General features: G+C 45.3%; 1 protein-coding gene across 1 annotated transcript in view; it reads right to left on the minus strand.

Annotated features, from left to right (window-relative positions):
* The window catches only part of Sptb (spectrin beta, erythrocytic), a 128,314-nt gene extending 111,885 nt beyond the window's left edge, over positions 1-16,429 (minus strand). The window contains exon 1 of the mRNA XM_029540685.1: positions 16,238-16,429. The gene's annotated coding sequence lies outside the window, so the exon portion shown is untranslated. The remainder of the gene's footprint in view (positions 1-16,237) is intronic.
* Positions 16,430-22,463: the final 6,034 nt, after the last annotated feature.

Here is a 22,463-nt window from a genome sequence, read left to right on the forward strand (position 1 = left end):
AGAAAGAAAGAAAGAAAGAAAGAGAAAGGAAGGAAGGAAGGAAGGAAGGAAGGAAGGAAGGAAGGAAGGAAGGAAGGAAGGAAGGAAGAAAGGAAGGAAGGAATCAGATGTTCTCCAGGGACGGTTCTAAGGGTACTGCTAAGTATGCAAGGTGCTTTACCAGGCCATTTTATCTATAAACCATCTCTCTTTGAGTTCTGATGCCTCAAGCATCAGGTTTTGAGAGAGAAAACTTAGTGGCAACTTCATCTCCATCCTCTTCCCAATTCAACGAGAAAGCACCTGTGCTGTTTTATAGACAGAGAAAGCAAGTGTAGTCTGAGACGATCACTTGCCAACCAAATGCGGTGCTCACTAGACTCCGCTGTTTGCAAAGACTTATGACTGCCAGAAGTTTTTAGCTCCGGATTCATTCTGTCCCTCCTGCAGAGGAGGCGCTAGGCGTATGCAAAACAAGCAGAAGGCTCTCTTTGCCGGTGGAGACCGGGTGAGATGTAAAGCGACTTCCTCCAGGGCCACAGTATAAACAAAGCTGGCTGCCAGCAGAGGCAGGAAGTATCTAACCCTCGGGAACCAGTCTGCGTCTCTCCCCAACCTGAGAGCTTCACCTTGAAGATGAGCGATTCACTGCAGTCATTTTCTGAGTGTTTTCTGGGTCAGAAGCAGAGAGAGCAGCCGTGCTCCTCAGGCTGCCAGTGAATTGCTACCCTGAGAGTGCAGAGCCGTGTGAACGTCTCTACTACGCTCACCCCCTGCGCTCAGGCACCCTGGGTGTGAGGAGCCCAGCTGGACTACGGCAGCTGAGTACTTTTCCAGTCTCTGGGCAAAGTGACTTCACCCAGTTTTGCAATGCAAATGACCTGGTTTGTCCTCCTAGGTGTGGGTTTCTGTCTTGGAGGAGGATACTCACTTCCTCTCCCAGAGTTCTTGGCTTGACACCTCAGTCCCTGCACCTGTAAACACCTCCATTCTCCTCAGAACTCCACACAATAAAGGCACCCTCTTCCATCCCCGCAGCTTCAGTCGGCACATACAGGATTTGATCTACTCAGTCTACTATGTAGGACCCTACAATTTAAATGGTAAGCGAGACCAGAGAGCAACATGACAAAGGAAACCGTCTCCCAACACGAAGAGGATCGGTCCCTCAAAGGCATACCCAGCCAAGCCACTGGCCTCTAGACTGTGACCTGTGACCTGTGACCTCTGCTGTGGCACCTAGCATCTTGCAACGGGATGATTACTGGTTTTCATGGCTTCCTAGACCTTCTAGAAGCTCCTATGCGTTCAGTCGACTCTCACACAGCCAAGTGTGTTGACTGCTATAGCTGCTTATCTCTGCCCTCACTATAATGCCCCTCAGAACACACTGAGATCCCAGCCGACTACGCTGGCCGTCCCTCCTGCCCACAAGACTCCATCACACAGGCCCTCTGTTTATCTGTTCATCTCAGACCCTACACACATATTTATAGAGGCCGCCTCGCCCCACTCAGTAACTTTGGCAGCCAAACACCAGCTCCTACCTATCCCTAGGCACAGAATGGGGCAGCAGTAGGAGTGTGCCTATGTCAGAGAGTGTTGTTGAAGGAAACAAAACACATCCAAAGGCCTGAGCAAGCAGAATGCTAGTGAGTCCAGCCATTGGTGAAACTCACTTTGTGTACGGGGAAGGCAGAAAGGAAAGCAGAATCAAGCACTATAGCTTTATGCAATATGGCTTCCGCTTCATTTGTCTACAGATGAGCAAGGTACCCAGGAAATCAAAACTTCTCTACAGGAATGTCGGAGGGTTTTTTTTTTTTTCCTAAAATGTGTTCCTTAACCCTTCCCCCTTATAAAACAAACCTTACATAGATGCATCTGAGGTGGCCATCAAAGAGTCTTTTATCACTGCATTCTGAGGGTCAACATCAAACAGCCACTGAAAAATGAGGTGGGAGGAACTATATGCCAGATGAATAAACAGCAGCGGTAGATTCGTTTTGATGGTGCCTGTTAAAACCAGCTGTTAGGCCTGGCGTGGTGGCGCACGCCTTTAATCCCAGCACTTGGGAGGCAGAAGCAAGCAGATTTCTGAGTTCGAGGCCAGCCTGGTCTACAGAGTGAATTCCAGGACAGCCAGGGCTATACAGAGAAACCCTGTTTCGAAAAAAAAAACAAAAACAAAACAAAACAAAACAAAACAAAAACCAGCTGTTACCTTTCCTCCCGATAGGTGGAAAGCGCTGGAGGAGGGTGAGGTGGGAAGAGCCCCGCATTCACCCTGAAGAAGCAGTCCTCGCCTCTTAGCGTCACTCATGAACAGCTAGTAATTCCACCAGCCCTTCTGTAGGCGTCTACTTTGTTTTAGCACAGTGCTGAATATTCCAGAAATTACCCAATTCGGGCAGCATTTCTAGACTATCACCCGTGAGCCAGGGAGTGAGTCGGTCGGGCACCAGAGTCTCCATGGGAACAAGACACTGTCAGCTCTTCAAGGAACTCATAACCTAGCAGAATCCTACACAGGACCAAGCAGCGTCAGAAGCAACAGAGGAGACAAACTGTGTCTCCTCAGGTTAGGGGAGCGACACAGAGGCTTCAGGAAATTTTCACGGTGGGGTTTCATTTGAATGGGGTGTTCCGGTACACAAAACACAGAGTACGTGGCAGACAAGAGACACACTTCAGGACTAGACAGCAGCAGAAACACAGGCATGAGAACGTATCTCCAGTTGAGCAACTCATAGGCACCCAGGGTGGGTAAAGGAAGAGGGATAAAGCCCAGAGAGGCAGCCACAGACTGGAAAGGTCCCTGTCGGTCCACTTAACTTTATTTCTTCACTGGGAGTTGAACTCAGAGACTCATGCAGGTAAGTCTCTATCATTGAGCTATGTCCACAACCTTTCCTCTTTAAATTGTACTTAGGGGCAACAGAAAACCTAGTGTTTTTTTTTTGGTTGGTTGATTGGTTTTTGGATTTTCGAGACAGGGTCCTGGATGTAGGTCTGGCTGTCCTGGAACTCACACCGTAGACCAGGCTAGCCTCCAATTCACAGGGATAGATCCATCTGCCTCTCAAGTGCTGGGATTAAAGGTGTGTGCCACTGCCACCTCTCCTGAGAACCTAAGAACTTTTGACAGTTAAATGACTTGGTCAGACTCCTATTTTTAAAAATAACTCCAACGTCAGGGTATGACACAGATCGAAAAGTTATAGACAGAAAGCCAGTTACTCAAACATAACATACCAGCGGACACTGCAACACAAAAAAATAATCTGGAAATTGAAAAAGAAAACCTGAACAGAAGCCAGCAGCCATGTGGATGCAAGAGTTTGAAAGAACACATACGCAAAAAATGTTGCTGAGGTTGTCATTTAGGGAGACAGAAAGCAAGGAGCCTTCAGCAAAAGGCAGGGAGGGGCAGGGCCTGAGCTGAAGCTGAGGGGTCCCACTGTAACAGAGAGAAGGAGACATCTTAATACAACAAATGATAGTAGCCAGGGAAAGGCTGTGCTACCCAACGAAGGAGGGAAACTGAGGCTAGAGATCAGGCTGGAGATGCACCGGAGACCCCAATAATTAATAGCTCATAGAAAGAAATGGACCAAAAAAAAGTGTTAAGGGTGAGTATGATGAGAGGACTGGGAGCCCAGTGGCAGGCCCTAAGGTGGAACCTAGTTTCAGAGAGAGAATGCTCATAGCCTATGGGACTCAGGGAGACCACTGCACCAATGTTTCCGACTCTTTCTAAGGCAGCTTTAGTGCAGATGCCTCACAACCATGTGTGTACTGGGCAGTACTAATCAACATCTCTCTCCACCTTCAAATGTCAAAGAACCACGTCGGAAGTAGGACTCGGAATGTTAATTATTTATTAAAAGCTAATAAAGGGATTTGAGCCTGTTAGGGTAAATCCTTACAAATATAAAGCGGCATATGGAAGGATGCAATTAATTACCTATCTCATTTCAGACTAATTTCAGATTATTAAAAATTTAGGATTTTAAAGAAAAGAATCATTAAACTGAGAGTCATGTAATGTCAACCTCCACTCATACTCCTCTAAGCTGGATTTTTTTTTATTCATTTACATCCCAATCACTGTACATCTTCTACATCCCCCCTTTGGTTTTTAAAAAATCTTTTAGAGTAATTATAGTACACATATGATATTATAAACACACATGAAAGTTTTTAGCATCGTGCCTAGACTAGCATAAGTTTTCAATAAATGTTGACCTGTTACTATAAACATATTCTCAAGTTAAAATATGTATTAATCTAGGGCTGAAGGGATAGCTAAAGTACTGGCTACTCTTCCAGAGGACCCAGGTTCAATTCCCAGCATCCACATAGGAACTCACAACTGACTGTAACTCCCTGAGATCTGTACCCTTTTTTAACCTCCATGGCCACCAGGCACGCAGGTAACGCACAGATATGCATTCAATTAAAACACTTATATACATAAAATTTATATATACACACATACACACACAGAGGTACACATATAAAAATTTTTGAACCGCTCCTTTCTGTGTGCCAAGCATGGCTTTAGGTGCTAAGATTTAAAAAAAAAAAAATACACACTTAGGTGCTAAGAAAAAAATATACGCCAGGCGTGATGGCACACGCCTTTAATCCCAGACTTGGAAGGCAGAAGCAGGTGAATTTCTGAGTTTGAGGCCAGCCTGGTCTACAGAGTGAGTTCCAGGACAGCCAGGGCTACACGGAGAAACCCTGTCTCAAAAAAAAAAAAAAAAAAGAGTAGATGGTTAACAGATTTACTCTGTGTTGTCTCTAATATATTCCTGATCTCCCTCCCTCCCCACTTTCTCACACACAAACACACAAGTTCAATGTTTATCAATTAACCTCACACTGCTAATTTATCCATCAGTAAAACAGTAGAGTTTAAAACTCACGAAGTTTAAGCTCATGAGTTTAGAGAGAGGATCAGATAGTTGGTGCTTTCCTTAGACTATACGACCCCACCAACCCTACTCTGAGAAACTTCAGCTACACAGAGAAACCCTGTTTCAAAAAAAACAACAAAACAAAACAAATGTGTGTGTGTGTATGTATGTATAAGTATACATATATATGTACATATTTAGGTTCTAAGAAAAAAAGTATGTGTATATATATATATATATATATATATATATATATATGTGTGTGTGTGTGTGTGTGTGTGTGTATAAAAGCTCAGTTTTTTATTCCAAGAAACTTGGTCAAATAGTACAGAAGGCAACAATTAAATGGCAAAGGGTTCATCCTGTAGCTAAGCAATGAGAAAAGTCCCCTGAAAACAAAGAGGAAGCGCGTGGTGGTACCCTAAGCCCTAGTGAGGGAAGAAAGTACCAGCAAGGTGATCAAGGTGAGACAATACATAAGCTTTAAAAGAATCTATAAGGAAAAATTTAAGGATAATTCACATTAAAGTGACAAACTCATACACCTTGGGAAAGTCAGAGAAAGAGGGAGCTCTTGCCCAAGGGCAAACAGAAAGGGAGAGAGCTGCTTCCAGTCGCTCAACATCGAGTCCAAGGAGACTTCTTGACTGATACGCATCTCCCTATAATGTTTACACCTTCCCCACCTGAGTTTGGCTACATGATCTACAGGGCAAAGCAAACACGTTCCTGTCCTCTAACTGTCTTCCATCTAAAAATAGACAGACTGATCTACGGACACGTTTGGGAGCTTGGATGACAAGTTATTCCCCAAAGATTGTGATCTCAAATAATATTTAGGTTCAGTGTGGTCCCCAAAGTGAGGATATTAATACATTTCTCTCTTCCCTTCGGAGATATTAAACAGTGGAGGGGAATATTACGACTGACGGATGGGTTCCTTAAAAATAGAATAGACGATGATCCAGCAATTCTGCGTCGAGATATTTATCCAAAAGGAAAAGCGGGATCTTGAAAAGATACAGGCATTTTTCACAGTGATATCTTGTTCACAGCAGCATAATTTACAACAGGCCAAGGTTGGAAGCAACCCAGGCATCTGGGATGGAGAGAGATGGGGATGGGGAGGAGAGAGAAGGGAGTTAGCATCCAGTGGATACAGAGGTTGAGTTTGGGAGGATGAGGAGCATGCTGGAGATGGATGATGATAACAGCTAGAGAGCAAAGGAGATGTAATTTTGCCACTGAACTGTATACTTAAAAGCCGTTTAAATAACAAATTTCATGTCAAGCATATTTATCACCATGCAGGAAGAAAAACATTTTAATTGCATGGTTGCCATGCCTGGGAAATAACTATTCTTCATCATTTAGGGGCAAATAAAACAAAAACAAAACTTTGTTTCTGGCAAGCAGATGCAGATAGCACCTTGGAGGTGTGGCTAAGGGATGTAACGTCCTTCCTACAGGGATGGGGTCCTGGGCTCTGTCCCTGGCCCCTGAAAAGATGGAGAACATGATTCAGGGCATGTCAGAACGTTCTTTATCTAAAGCAGTGGTTCTCAACCTTCCAAATGCCATGGCCTTTTAATACAGTTTCATGTTTTGGTGATTTGATTCCCCTACCATAAAATTCTTTCATTATACTCCAAAACTGTAATTTTGCTGCTGTTTGAATCATAATGTAAATATCAGATATGCAGGATATCTGATATGCTACCCCTATGAAAGAGTCGTTCGACACCCCACCCACCCCGCACCACCCCCACCCACCCTCCCATTCCACCACCACCCCGCCAAACAGGCAGTGACCCACAGATTGAAAACAGCGGATCTAAAGGAACAATATCCAGTTACCATTCCCTGGGAACGGACACCTTTGTTACCCACTAGGAAGGCATCATTTGGGGGTAGCTATCACCAGGAAATTTTCAATTAATCTAACCCTGTGTACCAGAACCATCTACCAAGAATTACTTATAAGCAGTAGTGTAGTTGCATATGCCTATAACCCCAGTGCACAGAAGGCAACGGAGTGAAGATCTTGAATTTGAGGCCATGCTGGGCTAGCTACATAGTAAGATCATGTGTCAAAGCCACAAACAAAAAGTGACTGGTCAGTATAAAACTAGATCAATTACAAATCTTGTAAAGTAAAAGTAAAATAATTTTTTAAATTACTAGTGGAACTTCTACTTCCAGAAGCATTAGTCGGAACTTATGTAAGACCCAGTACTGTAAATCATACATTAGTTCCTTCCCTTAAGAGTTTATTATCAGCCAAGTATAGTGGGGCATATCTCTAATTCTAGCAATGGAGAAGCTGAGGCAGAAGGATCACAAATTCAAGACCAGCCAGGGCTGTATAACAAGATACTGTCTTAAAGCCACAAAGGTTTGTGGGTAAAGCCACTTGCCATTTAAGGCTGACAACCTGCGTCCTCCCCAGGACCTCCCTGCTGGAAGGGAGAACTGACTCCCAACAGTTGACCTCTGACCTCCACACTCACGCCATGGAATGCTGTATGCTCCTCCACGACAACACACCCAGATAAATTGAAAAATAAAAACAAACAAAACCTAAATAGATGAATGAGCATACTGCTTAGTTGAGCAAGATTAAACAGTAACGATAAAAAGAAGTCTGTAGTTCCGTTCAAATCAGTCATACATGTACCAGGTGTGGGAAAGGGGGGGATCATTATGGGATGGGAAGCATGAGGCAGACTGACTAGCCTTCAATCCAGGCCCTCTGTAAACCACGCCAAATCTGGGAGAACTCTAGAACTTCGAGGCAGACAGAGGAGGGTCTGCGATAGGAAGGGTTGAGAGCTAAGGGTAGAGATCAGACCATGGCCAGGTTACGAGGACTCTTGGTGAGGATATTTCCATTCCTACTTTAACTGTAACTTGAAGCTCTGGAGAGGCTGTTGTCTGACCAACAGTTCTCAGTGTAGAGAGGCTGACAGGACCCCAGGTCACTTACACTTAGGGACCTATCGGAGCGTCAGTCACTAAGTGGCAAAGCCTCCTCCCAAGCCATAAAGAGAAGCTCAGTCTAGCCTTTGGCTAGATTTAATCTATCACTCTGAAATGGGCCAGAGTGATGCTCAGATGTGCACAGCACTTTTCTGAAAGAATGCACAGGAAATTGTTGTCAGGGTGCTGCTTCCTAAAAGTAAAGGGCTGGAGAGGTGGCCCAGCAATTGAGTGCAAGCACTGTTCTTACAGAGCACCCGGTTCAGTTCCCAGCACCCAAGTCAGGTGGCTCACAATGGCCTGTGATGTCAGCACCAGGGACTCCAATGCTCTTCCAGCCTGCACAGGAATCCGGCACACACAGGCATATGCACAAACACACACACTCACACATACATGGATATAATCTTCCGAGCCAGGCACTGATATTCCTTTATTCCTTTATTCTTTGGGAGGCAGAGGTAGGTGGATCTCTGAACTAGCCAGGTCTACAGAGCAAGTTCTAGGATAGCCAGAGCTACACAGTTTAGAAACCCTGTCTGGAGAAATCAAGCAAGCAAGCAAGCAAACAAACAAACCTCTAAAACGTAAAGACTTAACAGAGCAATGACTTCTATATTTCATTGTAAAAACCTTGCATATTGTGGGTATACATTTTAAATATATAAATAAATTTGGCTTTATAAATTTAAAGTCTTCTTTATGATAAAAAAAAAAAAACCTGAAAGCATCACAAAATGTTTGCACTTTAACCAGCAAATGGAAAATGTTCGTAATCACCAAATGAAATACTTTTCAATTTTGTCTCTCCCTGTCTTCAAAGACATGTAGGGATGATCTGAAAGGAACAGTAGCAGGGTCACAGCCTCCCTCGCCCCCAGCCTTCACTTCAGACCAAGCAGATCATGAACCATATACAATAAAATGTCTTATTTTGTTGTTGTTATGTTTAAATGAAAAGTCTGCCTCACACGATTCCAAATCAGTGAAAACAGAAATCCAAAATAATAGTCTCGAGTATGTTTGATAAAATGTAAATGGTCTTTTCATTTTGACCCTTGTTGGAGCCCAAAACAACTACACTATCCTTGACCCTTTCTTTCTCTTCTTACCCTCCCTATCCAACTCCCACCCACCCTTCCTTCCAAATATACCCAGAATCCAACTGCGCAATACCACCTCCCTCACCCCCATGCCTCGTCTGTCGGCTGGGCCGCAATTATTTTCACTGACACCCCTGCTTCTTGTCCTCCACAGTCAATCCTCAGGACACCAGATAGATCCTCTTTAAAAATCAAACCTGAACAGGACACTTCTCTGTCCACAATGCCCAGTGGCTTCCTACTGCGCTTGGACTAAAGCTAGAACCGGAATCTCCCAATCCCCCATGGCCTCCTGTCTCCTTCTACTTGGATCTCTGTCAGAACGAAACCTCATCAGGGTTGCTCCCGTCACGCTGCCCAAGTTTTCTCCATAACACTTGATACTATGACCTACCCATTTGCTGCCTTTGGGTGTGATTTAACACTCATCTCTCCCAATGAAGATGTGTGCTCCATCATGTCAGACTTTTTTTTTCTACCATGTTCACTGTTGCACCCTATGAACCTAGAGCAGCGGTTCTCAACCTGTGGGTCATGACCCTTCTGGAGGTCACCTCAGATGTTTACCTGCATATCAGATGTTTACAGTATGATTCACAACTGTAGCAAAATTACAGTTAGGAAGTAGCAATTAAATAATTTTGTGGTGGGGGGGTCATTATAACACGAGGAACTGTACTGAAAGGTCGCAACATTCAGAAGGTTGAGAACCACTGGCCTAGAATATGTTTGTAAATGAAAACTTAGTAAGTATTTTTTTTGGAGACTGAGAGAGGTACACGCCAAAAGCAGGTAACATCACTGGGAAAAACAGAAAATGCTAAGGTCCCAAATGAAACAGAAGCCTAATGAGGGATGGAAAAGCTAAAACATCAATAGGCAAACATAGAGGCACACCGTTATAGTATACTGTGTAGGGCCATTCTTGAGGACTTGTGGGTATGCTAGAGTGTAAATACTGCCACCAGCATCCCTGTAACTCTCTCCAAACCAATAAACTCACATGGGACATATGTACTGTCTTGGCCATAAAGTCCAGAATATTCAGTTCTATGGTGAAAACCTAGACAAGGTATTCTTGTGACAGAACTAGACAACTGGGTGATAGACAGGGTCTTCTGGCAACCACTGCCTGGGGACATTTCTAGTGCACTCGCCCAACTCTAAAAGAAGGATAATGAGATATTCTTGAGTGCTCATTAGAAAAATAAAATAAAATTATACAAAGGCATCCTGAAAATTGAAGGGACTAAACACCATCTGAGTGCTCACTCCCCTGACGTAGGACAAGTCTACCTTGTGCCGCCTCTAATTCACTTTCTCATCTCGCTGATGAAGAGCTTTATCTCATCAAGAGTCTGGCCTGACCCCTCCGACACACATGTCTCCACTTAAAAACCCGCACTGATCTCAACATGAACTTCTAAACGTCTTCGGCAAATGGACCCTAAGCCATGTTCATTGTGTGGTTACTCTCCAGCCACGTGGAACCTACTGACTCTGGAGTGCAGTAATGCTCTGCTGCCCATCTGGGTGGCACACATACTTGCAACCCTGCACCACACCCTTACAGCCTCCCATCTAATAGTCTTTTGTCACTTTTTGAAGCCTTCCTGAACACCCCCAACCTGCGTCAGACCGACCTGCCCTTTCTGGAAGCACCATCTCCCACAAGCAACCTATCACGCCAGCGCTTGTTTGAGGGTCTGCCTCCCAGGAGTGAGAGGGCCTTCGTCTGCCTCTCCCCTGTGTCCTGAGCATATGCCAGGGTGGGGTACATAGTACGCGTCCTATGTTTGCTCTCTTTCACTACATCTCAATTGCTTTCTCAGGCCTTTCCAGTGAAGAATCCATGACTTCTGCCTCAGAGCCAGGCTTAGGGAAGGCCTGGCCTTGTCTTCCTAAGGAAACAGGCTGGGCAGTGAAGCTGATTCACCACTCAAGGGTCTTCTGGAAAGAGTCAAGAGCTGAGCGTGGGGATGGCATGAGGTTTCAGATCTCTTTCCAATCCTTGTCACTTAAGACTGTAGATGTGTCTCGCTGTATCTAAGACGCTATGAATCCACACATGAGACACACCTATATTTAAGTCTGGTACAAGCAGAAAGGATTTTCAACTTACTCATTTGCAAAACTATCCAAGTTTCTGCTTCTTTCACAATGGTGGGAACTTCGGAATTGACTATAATTCAAAGCAATTATTGTTCTTTGATTGTCAAGGTGCCCTGTTCCTCCTTTCATAAATATCCTGCAGGATCCCAGCCCAGTTCAATACAAAGTCTTTTTTTTTTCCTAGCCCCATTCCTATTCGTTTGCCAAATTTACAGCATTCAAAGGAAAGAAAGGAGACCTGCTTTTGCCCCCACTGTTAACATGATATATGTCTGAGTTTTAATTGCCCTTTAATTATACCCTCAGCAAGGTCTGCACAGATATAATAGAAATACAGCAAAGCCTGAGAGGGCCTTGCTGAGGCACTCAGAAGATAGCTTCGTAATATTTCCTGCAACCAGAAGGAAAGAACAAAATGAAAGGTGGTCTGGGGATGTCAGAAGCTAGCTAAACAATTAAGGGAGAAAGCACTCAGCCTTTAAATTCGGCAGGCTGCAAGGCTGGTGATCCCCTGGCGATTTGATGCTCTGCTAAGGCTGGCTGAAAAGGGAAGAACTCAGATTGCCTGGCTGTGAACTAAGCAACAAAAGGAAGCCATGCTAGGACATTTTCTAAATATTTACTACCGGGAGTTGACTGTGTCGTGAGAGGAGCCAGGTCTGACGGTGAAATCCCCTGACTGTCCCCTACATTCTCCTTTGATCTCTATCTCCATCTTCCATGCCAAGAGACCTTTACCTCCTGGGGCTTTCAGAGGAAAGATGCTTGTCTGATCGCCCCAGCCAGTGCAGAGAGATGAGCTAGTCAGTGTACAGACCAACACATGCACGCTTCCTCCCAGACTCCTTTCCTACAGTATAGAAACCAAAGACATCTGCCCGTAAAGACCAAATGAGTCAGTACAAACTAGTCAACAGACAAAATACCCTTTCCCAAGTACCCTCTGGCCTGTATTTTTTGTCTTAACCCCATCTGTGCCGCTTCAAGAGTCCAGTATGCACAGCCTTCCCAGCCAGGCATCATTATAACATCAAACTTCCCATCAGCCTGCATAGCACCTACTTCCACTCCTTATGCTCCCAGCTCACTCTATACGTGTTAATCTGAAGGTCAGGGGTGATGAAAAACATTATAGACAACCAACAAATGTATTGATAGTACTTCAGACTTCCCGCTGGCCGTGTTTTTTTTGCCTTTTCATGTCTTGAACAGTTTGATTTTGGACAGAGTGCTTGACTTTGAAACAATACTCTTTTTTTTTTTTTTTTTTTTTTTTTAATTTGGTTTTTTTGAGACAGGGTTTCTCTGTATAGCCCTGACTGTCCTGGAACTCACTTTGTAGACCAGGCTGGCCTCAAACTCAGAAATCCACCTGCCTCTGCCTCCCGAGTGCTGGGATTAAAGGCGTGTGCCACCACGGCCAGCCCTGAAACAATATTATTCAAGAGCAATTTAGTGACTAGGTTCAGATTAAAACAGAAATGACCCGGCAATTAAGAATGTCTCCCATTCTGTTCCCAGCACCCATAAAGATGCTCAGAACCCTCTGTAACTCCAGTTTAAGGGCATCTAATGCTCTCTTCTGGCTCCGTATAGCACCAGGCACACATGTGGGGTGTGTGTGTGTGTGTGTGTGTGTGTGTGTGTGTGTGTGTGTCCCAGTACGCATGCGCACGCGCGCACACACACACACACACACACACACACACACACACACACATACATTCAGGCTAAACATTCATATACACAAAAAGTAAATAAGTAATTCTTTTTTACAACAAAACAAAACAAACAAACAAAAAGCAGGAATCTGGCCATCCCAACGGTTCTCTCTCACCCTCCAGAAACGCTACAGAAAAAGAGTTGCCTTGAGATCTATGCTGCCTGCGGATAGGAATGTGCAGACTTTTTATGGGATAATGTATACATCTATATAGTTAACAAGCAATGGGGAAATTAGAGAACAGGTTAGCATTTCGCCATCAAAAACATCTTCTCTTCTTCCTTTCCCAGGACCTTTTCATTTTGTTTCCTGGTTTTGAACTTCACTAAAGCTGAAACTATTGGATATTAAAGTATGTTCCTGCCTCATCTCCCTCAAAGGAAAGAGGACCTTGGTGGTTTGAATGGACACAGGAAACAAACCTCCCTGGCCAAGGGAGGGAGAGAGATGCAGAGATGACATGGGTTAGAATGACAAGACGTATGGGAGCATTATAAATGACGGGTAAACTGCAGCTGGCTCTTGCCTTTGAGCAAGTGATCATACAAACAGAAGGCTGGAACCAGTGACCTCCAAGGTTCCTTCCAACTCCAGTCCTATTGTCCTCATGAATTTTTTATAGTCATCCTCTGCCCTACCACACTGTCCCTATGCATCACCAAGCCCTTCTGGCCACTTCCAGGACTGAAAGGAAAAATCTTTTTTTTTTTTTTTAAGTCTACGTTTGACTATTGCCAAAATTATAATTCTGTCCTTGAAACAATGACCTGAAAATAAGAGGCCACCGGGCTAGAAACTTTTGAGCAAATAAATGCTCGATGCTGCCTTGAGGTAATAGATTTTAAACTTCTCTGATATAAGCAAAATTATGACCTGAGGTTCAAGGAGTGAAGAACGTGATAAGCCAATGCTATAAGCAAATCTGCCCAACCTATTCTGCATCCCCTGCTGAGAGTCTAAGCTTAAAAGGACAACAGACCAAGGATGGAGCTTGGATCCTGGCCTCGCCTCATCTCTCATCAGCTGTGTGGGATGAACAAGTTATTTAATTCCCTGAAAATTCACTTTAAAAATGTATTATTGTGGTGTGCGTGTGCGTGTGCATGTGCGTGTGCGTGTGCGTGTGTGTGTGTGTGTGTGTGTGTGTGTGTGTGTGCGCGCGCGCATGTGTACTGGGACACTTGTGGAGGTCAAAAGACAACTTTGTGGAGTGCATCACGAGGCTTGAGCAGCAAGTACCTTTACCCACTGAGCCATCTCACTAGCCACACTTTCTTTGCTTTTTAAAATGGGATAATATGAGTGACCTTGCAGAATTGATAATTAAATACCATATAAAGCAACCTTGATCACTTGTTCTCTCATTCAGTCAACAAAGACTATCCGAGTATCCACTACCAGTCAGCCACAAGGACATAAAAGATAGACGAAATAAAAGCTGTTATTCTTTTTATTGATCAAAACCCTACTATTTTCCAAAGTTGTGACAGACGGACATTAGTTCAAAGCTTTCACTCACACCTAGTTTACCTAAAATAGCCATATTTATCTTGTCAAGCATGATGGCAGGTGGGAATCAGCCCCCTGTTACACCTTTAGCCCCAAGCCAACAATCCAACAGGTGTGTTGGTTCCACAGGACACCTTCAGAACACCTACACGAAGCAATGACCAGAGCAAAAGGCGGTATCTCAGCTCTCTCTGGGCAAGTCACTGGGGAGAACTTAATATGCTTGTGCAGCAAGGCCCAGCCTGAATGCCTGGGAGTTTTTGGGTGCTTTCAATTCCTTGAGTGGACTCTGTGTCTTCAGAGAACTGGAGATTAACAGGACTGGCTCATCCCCAGCCACTACCACTGGGCCACTGATAAAGGAAGTTGTACCAGCCAAAGGGTCCCTCTCCTTTCAACTGTGCTTTACTCAACGCTAGGATTTAATAACACTCTGTATAAGCGGCTGGTCTCATCTCAAGGTTGGTGGGCTCTTCTCTGTTCTAAGTTTACTGTTCCTTTTATTAGACCGTCCCCAAGCCTCTGTGGGTGCTAGGCATTCAGTACATATAATTAACAAACAGTCTGCACTTGTAAGAGTTTCCCCATACCATTCTGGATATCAGGGCTCATTGGAAAAGCATATCAAGTCTGATCCTGGAATAGGAGATAACTACCCTGGGTCATAGTCATAGAGCAGTTAAAAGAGAATTCTAGATTAAAATTCCGAGCGATCCGTGAAACTAAGGATAGCCTAAGAGAACCGCTTAAATGTACCTCAATGTTTTCTTCCCTGAAGGCTCTTCTCATTCAGGAGCTTTCTGAATCACCTCCCTTGGAAACTGAACTATATACATCCAACTGCACAGGCAGGGGTTTTATGTGGCTGCCTCCTAGTGTGGAGGTGACAGTCAGCCTTATTCTCTCCCCCACTGAAGTTCTTAGTAAAAAGAGACCATCACTATATAATCCCATCCCACCCTGCCGGATGCATCTAAAACAATGGCTTCTTTCCATATCCCTTCAGTGAGTTAAGGGTGTTATTAACTCTAGCACCTCTAATTGCTCACTGAAAACAGTGGTTTGGATATTAATAGACTATAAATCAAGGCCCTACCTAAGGCTTGTTGTCACGGAAACTGTACTCAAGCCTCGTAGCTATTTCCCCTTTGGGAAGTCTGGGTAAGTTGGTGGGACTTGAGGATTGTGTTAGAGCTCTTGTTTCTTCCATTTTCTGCTATTTCTCCGGGGCCAAGTTGCTGGAACTGGCACGAAGGGGTAAGAGTTGAGTGGGCAGTAGCTTGGAGATTAGGAACTCAAAGGGAATGTGGGGGGGGTCCTCGAAATATAGTTCTGGGACACTTGATCTCTCCCTTCTCAGTCTACACTGGGTCGCATCCTGAGGCCCGGCCCCCTCTGCTGCCCTGAACTGTCCTCCCAGCCTTGGCACTGGGCAGCCCTGGAGCGCGCTAGCCAAGTTCCAGAAGAGGATCCGACACGCCCGGGGGGGTTGAGAAGTCAGGCAGCAGGAGGCACAGGCGCGGACAGTCCTTAGACCGAAGACAGGCAGCCCCCCCACACCCCAACTTTGCTCCCAGGCGAGGGTCCTGGGGGAGGTGGCCAAGAGCACACAAACCCCCAAACCCACTCCCCGTGCCCCAGGGCGACACTCTACTAGCTGGCTTCCCAAAGCTAGCGCCCTGCTCGCCCAGCGCCCGCGAAACCCACGCGGGTTCCCGCGTCCCGGGGTGACGACTGCCGCAGCCGCCAGGGCCTCCCGGGCTACGCACCCCTCCCGCCCCATGCTAGGCACCCGGAGTCAGGCCCCCACCGGGCCGTCGCGTCACCCGCCCCCTGGGCCCCGCGCTCCCCGGCGCTGGCTCCGGGGCACCCACCTCCCTCCCGCCGCGCGGCCCTCCGGGACTCACCTGCGCTGGGGCTGAAGCGGCGGCCACCCCGAGCCCGGGGGCGGCGGCGCAGGGGGAGGAGGGCAGCACGGGGCTCCTGGCACAGTGGCCGCCGGGCGCCTGGTGCATCGGAGCCACGGACCCGCCCAGAGATATAAATAACATTATCTGAGGAGGGACATTCCTGCCGGGGGACATCGCTGCTGCCGGGACCAGATAGTCCCGCGGCGGGGGCGGGGAGGCGGGGCCGCAGCCTCCCGCAGCGCCAGGCCCGCCTTCCCCACCCACTCCTGCACCTGCCAATCAGACTGCGCGCCCGGGGGCACCTGCCTAGCCGTTAGCGCCGCCGCCGCCGGGACCTGGGGTGCCAGGGTCCTCTCTCACCTCCCCTGATCCCGCACACCCAGAGCCCCTTGCTTCGGGAAAAGGACTCGACTCTGCTGCTCCGGCCTAATTCGTGTGCCCGGAGCCGCAAGCCTGGCGGCGAAAAGGAGTCCTCCCAGCCTTTCCCGCCTTGCGTCCCTGCAGGCTACGATCTGGTTTTGAAAATACATCTAAAGACCCGTTTAGGCCATAGGGTGGGTGAGGAGGGCGCCCCGGCTGTAACGCCCCTCCGGAGATAGGCTGGAAGGGACAGATTGTTCCCGCGGGCGGGTTACGTTAGAAAGCGTGCTCCCGGCCGGCTACAACCGGCTGGTAGTAGGAGCAGACGCTGGGAGCACAGGGGGTGGGCACTGGGCCGAGGCCCCCGCCCCCAGCCTGCAGGCTGGAGGCCGCGGCTCCTGCTTGCAAGCAGGGTACTGTCCCGGAGAACCCCGCTATGCTGGTTGGTGGCGCTCAGCCTTACAGTTGCATATTGCAGGGGCCATAATCAACAGGCAAGCGGGCACAGCAGCCCACCTGCACTATCCTGTGAGCCTTGGTCTCCGGGCAAGACCCTGTTTTCTTACTGCAAGCTTTGGTGGGGTGGAGTACAACAGGCCAGAGATGATGCTAGAACCAAGGGTGTCAAGTACATCTGCGACTAGGGAGGGTGACACACGGACGAACACGGGCGGCTTGCAAGGCAGGCTATTTCCTTGACTTTTTGACAATACAAGGTCATCGCTCAGTAATGTTGGTTGCGTGCCTTGCTGTACCTTTCCTTGTTTTATTTTTATTGGTGGGGGGAGGGCGGCTCTCCATATGCTGTGCCTGGGATGGTCTCTCACAGACTATCAACCCGGGTAATCGCAAGTGTAATGGAGACAGCAGTGGCGATTAAAAAGAGCATAGATGCAGAAGGGAGTTTTAACTTTGATGCTCCCTGGAATTCTTAACAGGGAACAGCCTTTCTCTTGACTTGTTTGCTTGAGTGTATAATTACGCTGTTTTCTAGGATTCATGAGCAAAGGGTGTTCAATTGCCAGATGTTCAAGCTTAGTCTTGGGTATTAAAGGTATGCAAAAGATATTTCACTGCCTGCTGCTGTCACGTCACACTTCTTTTGCGAGTAGGTATTTGGACACTAAAAAATGCTAATTGGGACAAAATCCACAGGTATTAAAAAGCCATGGAACTCTCCCCTCTCCTTTTGCCTGAGTTCTTATTATATATCAATTTCCCAAATGGCATCAGTATTACAAGGAAAATGACACACCGGCCCTGGTTATCCCAGAGGTTAACAGTGACTTCCCACCTCCTCCCCCCACCCAGGGCATCTAGCAAGTCTTTGTAGGAAGCAAGAGCTGTGGTCTCCAAAGCACACATTTAGCATTCCAAAGGCTCTGGGACTCCCCAGCATCCTCCACCAACCCCCCAAACCATTTGCTTTGCTTGTTGTGGAGTTTTTTTTTAAAAAAAATCATCTTTTTAGGAACTAATTCCTGGCAAAAACAAAAAACAGGCCAACTTCAAAAGCTGAGACTTAGATATCACAAGTAGAAATCCTTGATCTATTTTTGAAAGAAAAGGGGGGGGGTTGGAATTATGTATTTATGTGTTTTAAATCGTGTGTGAATAAACTTATTAAATAAATTCATGAATCCCAGAATTGCAGCTTTGCAGCTAGGTAATTATATATTAGAGGAAACAGATAATTCTTAGCTATAAGCTTAGGCTCTGAATTGAATGGTTGCACACATATTTTCCTTTGGAGCGTTCAAATTTATAATTTTCAACCACAAGAAAAAAAAATGAATATGACGACAACAAACGCTCCAGAGCAACAGACAGATTAGCCCAAGATTTTACAAACCAGCTCTTCTGCTGTGGCTATCTCGACTTTAGCTGAACGATAAATAATTCAATACAACCTCATTTGCTGCAGATCCTGTTATCCTGACAACATCCCCAAATGCTTCCCAGCTAATAGAGTTACAGTGAAATGATAAATCAGAGCCCAGTGAGAGAGGAAGTTTAGAAGTACAGAGAAAAAGGGCATTGCACAGGCACAGGAATGAGAAATTAGGGACAGTGTGGAGGGTGGAAGGGGGACACTGATAGAAAGGTTCACTATCAAGGTCATTGTTGAGACGGAGCGTCTTCAGGGACCTTCTTAGAAGACTATGCAGTATCTACAGAGTATCGTTGAGAATTCTCTACAGGAGATAAAGATAGACCTTCATCTTCATTGGTCAAAGGACTGTCCCTGCCCATCTTGACAACCTGGACTTCCAAGGTTCCCTGTAAGCTTCCCCAGTTAACCTGCAGCTTTAGAAGAGTTCTGGGACCCAAAAGGAAAGCATAAGACTGTAGTAGATGCTGTGAGCCAAGGTTTAGGAGGAGGCCTTCAGAGACTGAGTGCCCAGCTCTAGCTGAAATCAATAGGTGAGGACAAGGGGGTAGAAGTAAGTAAGGACACTAGAGGCGTCTAACTACAGGGGGATGTCTGCTAGTCTCCTTCTCGTTCATCTTTCTCTTCTCTCGTGTCTCTCTCTCTCTCTCTCTCTCTCTCTCTCTCTCTCTCTCTCTCTCTCACACACACACACACACACACACACACACACACGCACACACACTCTCTCTCTACACACACACACACACAGTTCTTTGAGAATTCCTTACAGTATGTCTGGATCATGTTCACACACATACACCCCAGCTCTCCCCAGAACCACTCCTTTTCTTTAACCGACCTCCCCCCCCATTTTTATCCTTTTATGTCTTCCCCCAACCCTTTAAGATTAATTCGTGCTGCCCAAATATGCTATTTTTATTGAACCACAAAGCCAAAGCTATTTAAGTAAACCACTTTGAATTAAACATGAACATATATATTAGAAAGATACTCAAAAGCAAATGCAAAGCTAAACCTGACCATTTCAAATCCTTAGTGGCAATAATGAAGGAATCAAGAATTCATGATACTAGCATGTGCTATGCCCTTTAACTGAGCTACATTTCAGGAAACTAAACCGAATTTTCCTTCCCGTGTCTGAGATTACCTAAGGGTGCCACTTCCTTCTCAACGTGCAAGACAAGAGAGAAGCAGTGAGGCTACCAAGCATGCCATTGAGAATCAAGAGGGGCTGAGGACTGGGGCTCAACCCTTTGCCCTTATGCCTCCCACATTCTCCCATCTTGTTCTCCTTCAATTCTTTCTCCACGTAGCAGCCAAACTCAGCTCTAAGAAGGAAATCTGATCTTGCCACTCGGTTCCATTAAATCACCCGTGGCTTCCCATTACTTTCAGGATACAGTGCTGCAAGCACTTAGCGCATGAGACAAAGTCAGTAAAGATAAAATGAGTGAATAAATGAACAAATCAGGAATTAAACCAGGTTGCAATCTTGGAGGCCAACCCAAGAAGTCAATAAAAGTCTTTTTTTCCTCTAGGTTATATATACATCATATGTAACTTTTTACAGGAGGTTCACGGTGGAATAAGCTTGTCTGAATGAATTCCCATTCTCTGAGATGTAATTGACTCTACTGTGGCTGAATTTTACCAGCTCCTGTACACCTGCTGCTGCTTGCCATGCCTAACTTACTGTCTGTCGGGGAGAACAGGGGCTAGTTAATTAAGGAGACCTTGGGCTCAGTACTAACTCTTGGCTCGCCCATGGGTCTTTCTTCTTCCCGTGTCTCATGGATAACAAGGTAAAGCAAACCCTGACGGTTCAGGTGGGTTGGACTCTTACCACTCCGCTCTCTCAGTACCATCTTCAGTCATGGTCCTCAGAAACCCCATCCCAGACCCCAAGCTTCAGTAAGCCTAGCTCTTGAGCACCCAAGATTAAGGCCACAGGAATGTAGGTCAAATGCATTTTAAGGAATGAGTTAATGCTTTGACACTAACGCTGTCTTAAGTCTTCCAGAGAAGATAGTCTATAGGTGGATAATCAAGAGTACCTTAGCTCAAAACTTATGTTTTCACCCTTTATCAATATTTATCAGACAGGGACTCAGATCACGGGGAAAATTTATAATTTAAAAATTGACTTTGAAGTGGCTGGAGAGATGGCTCAGCAGGTGAGAGCACTTGCTATTCTTAAATAGGACCCAGGCCTGCTTCCTTGTACCAAAATGGTGGTTTGCTTTCATTCTGGGGATCCAAAGCCTTCTGACATCTGAGGGCAGCAGGCTTGCATGTGGCCATTGATAGAGGCAAAACATTTGTACACATAAAATAAATAAATTTAAAGAAATTGCAATTGAGTTTATTAAAAGGAATGACAAGCTATGACTCTAACAATTCAACTAATTAAACAATTTTCTGTGTATGTGATAATTGTTTCCAACAAAAATGGTCTTGCTAATTGTTTTGTTTGCAAGTGAGCAGTTACCAAAATCACAGGGTTTTTGTTTTTTTTTTTTATAATATTAACCAAGACCTTTGGGAAATTTTCAATAAAGTTTGGAAAGAATCAGCAATAAAAAGCTCCATTACCTCTGCAAATTAATTTCCCTCTCTATTCTGTGGGTTATTTCTACAGCTGCTCAGCTTCAGTTTGAGTATTTCTTCAATGTTTGGAGTCTATAAGAAACTATAATTCAGCTTAAAAAAGGATGTATTTTATAGAATGCATACAGAATATAATTGGTTCTTGCTAGAACCCCCGATTTTTTTTTTCATTTTTATTGACAAGTTCTGTTTTTAAAAAGTTATCATTTTCTTCCTGTCAAATGTTTTCACTTTATTTCATGAAGTAAATTGCTATGGTTATCTTCATTGCTGGGTCAAGAATCTCAGAATTTAAGTAATTTCCCAAAGACAACACAAACTCCAAATCTCAAGCTTATTTGGGTCATTTCTTCAGGAACTGGTAACACATTTTGGGATTTTTTGGTTGGTTCTTTGGTTGGTTTGGTTTGGTTTGGTGACAGTGTCTCACTCTGCATTCCAGACTGCCAGACTGACCTGGAACTCATAGCAGTCCTCCTGCTTCAGCTCCCAATGTGCTAAAATTATAGATGTTGAGTCATATGTGGCTTTGAGACTTAAATTAACAGGATTTATAGTCTCCTACTTGAACTCATTCAAGAATTTAGCTCTGGTGACTGGAGAGATGGCCCAGCTGTTAACAACACTGACTGTTCTTCGAGAGGTCCTGAGTTCAAGTCTCAGCAACCACATGGTGGTTCACAACCATCTGAAATAGGATCTGATGCCCTCTTCTGGTGTGTCTGAAGAGAGCAACCATGTACTCACATACATAAAAATGAATAAATAAATCTTAAAAAAAAAAAAAAAAAAAGCAGAGAATTTAGCCCCAAATTGTGCTGAGCACGTGCGCAGTGGCAACTCCACTGCTTACCCTTTTCCACCATCACTGAAATTATCCAAATATGCTTCATCCAGCATCCAGCGCTGCCCCTTGCAGACAAGCCAATTGAAAGCTGTGGGTCCTTGTCTTGGAATGGGTTTCCAGCTATAAATAAGCATTTGTATGCCACCACTGACCCAGTCACTACCCGTCTTCTTGACTGCGCTTCACCTGCACAGAGTGCTGCCAGAAGTAAGTAGATGTTTGCTTCTTAGGACTCCAAGCGCTTGATAGATCTCCTGCTAACATCCCAAAGACTATAATTCTTTATTCCATAAATAAAAACGAACATTCAGAGGAAACTGACCTTGGGAAGGAGTTAGCTTTTAAAGTACAACCTTGAGCTGGAGAGATGGCTCAGAGGTTAAGAGCACAGAGGTCCTGAGTTCAAATCCTAGCAACCACATGGTGGTTCACAACCATCTGTAATGGGAACGGACGTCCTCTTCTGGTGTGTCTGAAGACAGTTACAGTATACTCATATAAATAAAATAAATATT

Source organism: Mus pahari, chromosome 7, assembly GCF_900095145.1.
Source record: "Mus pahari chromosome 7, PAHARI_EIJ_v1.1, whole genome shotgun sequence".
NCBI lineage: Eukaryota > Metazoa > Chordata > Mammalia > Rodentia > Muridae > Mus > Mus pahari.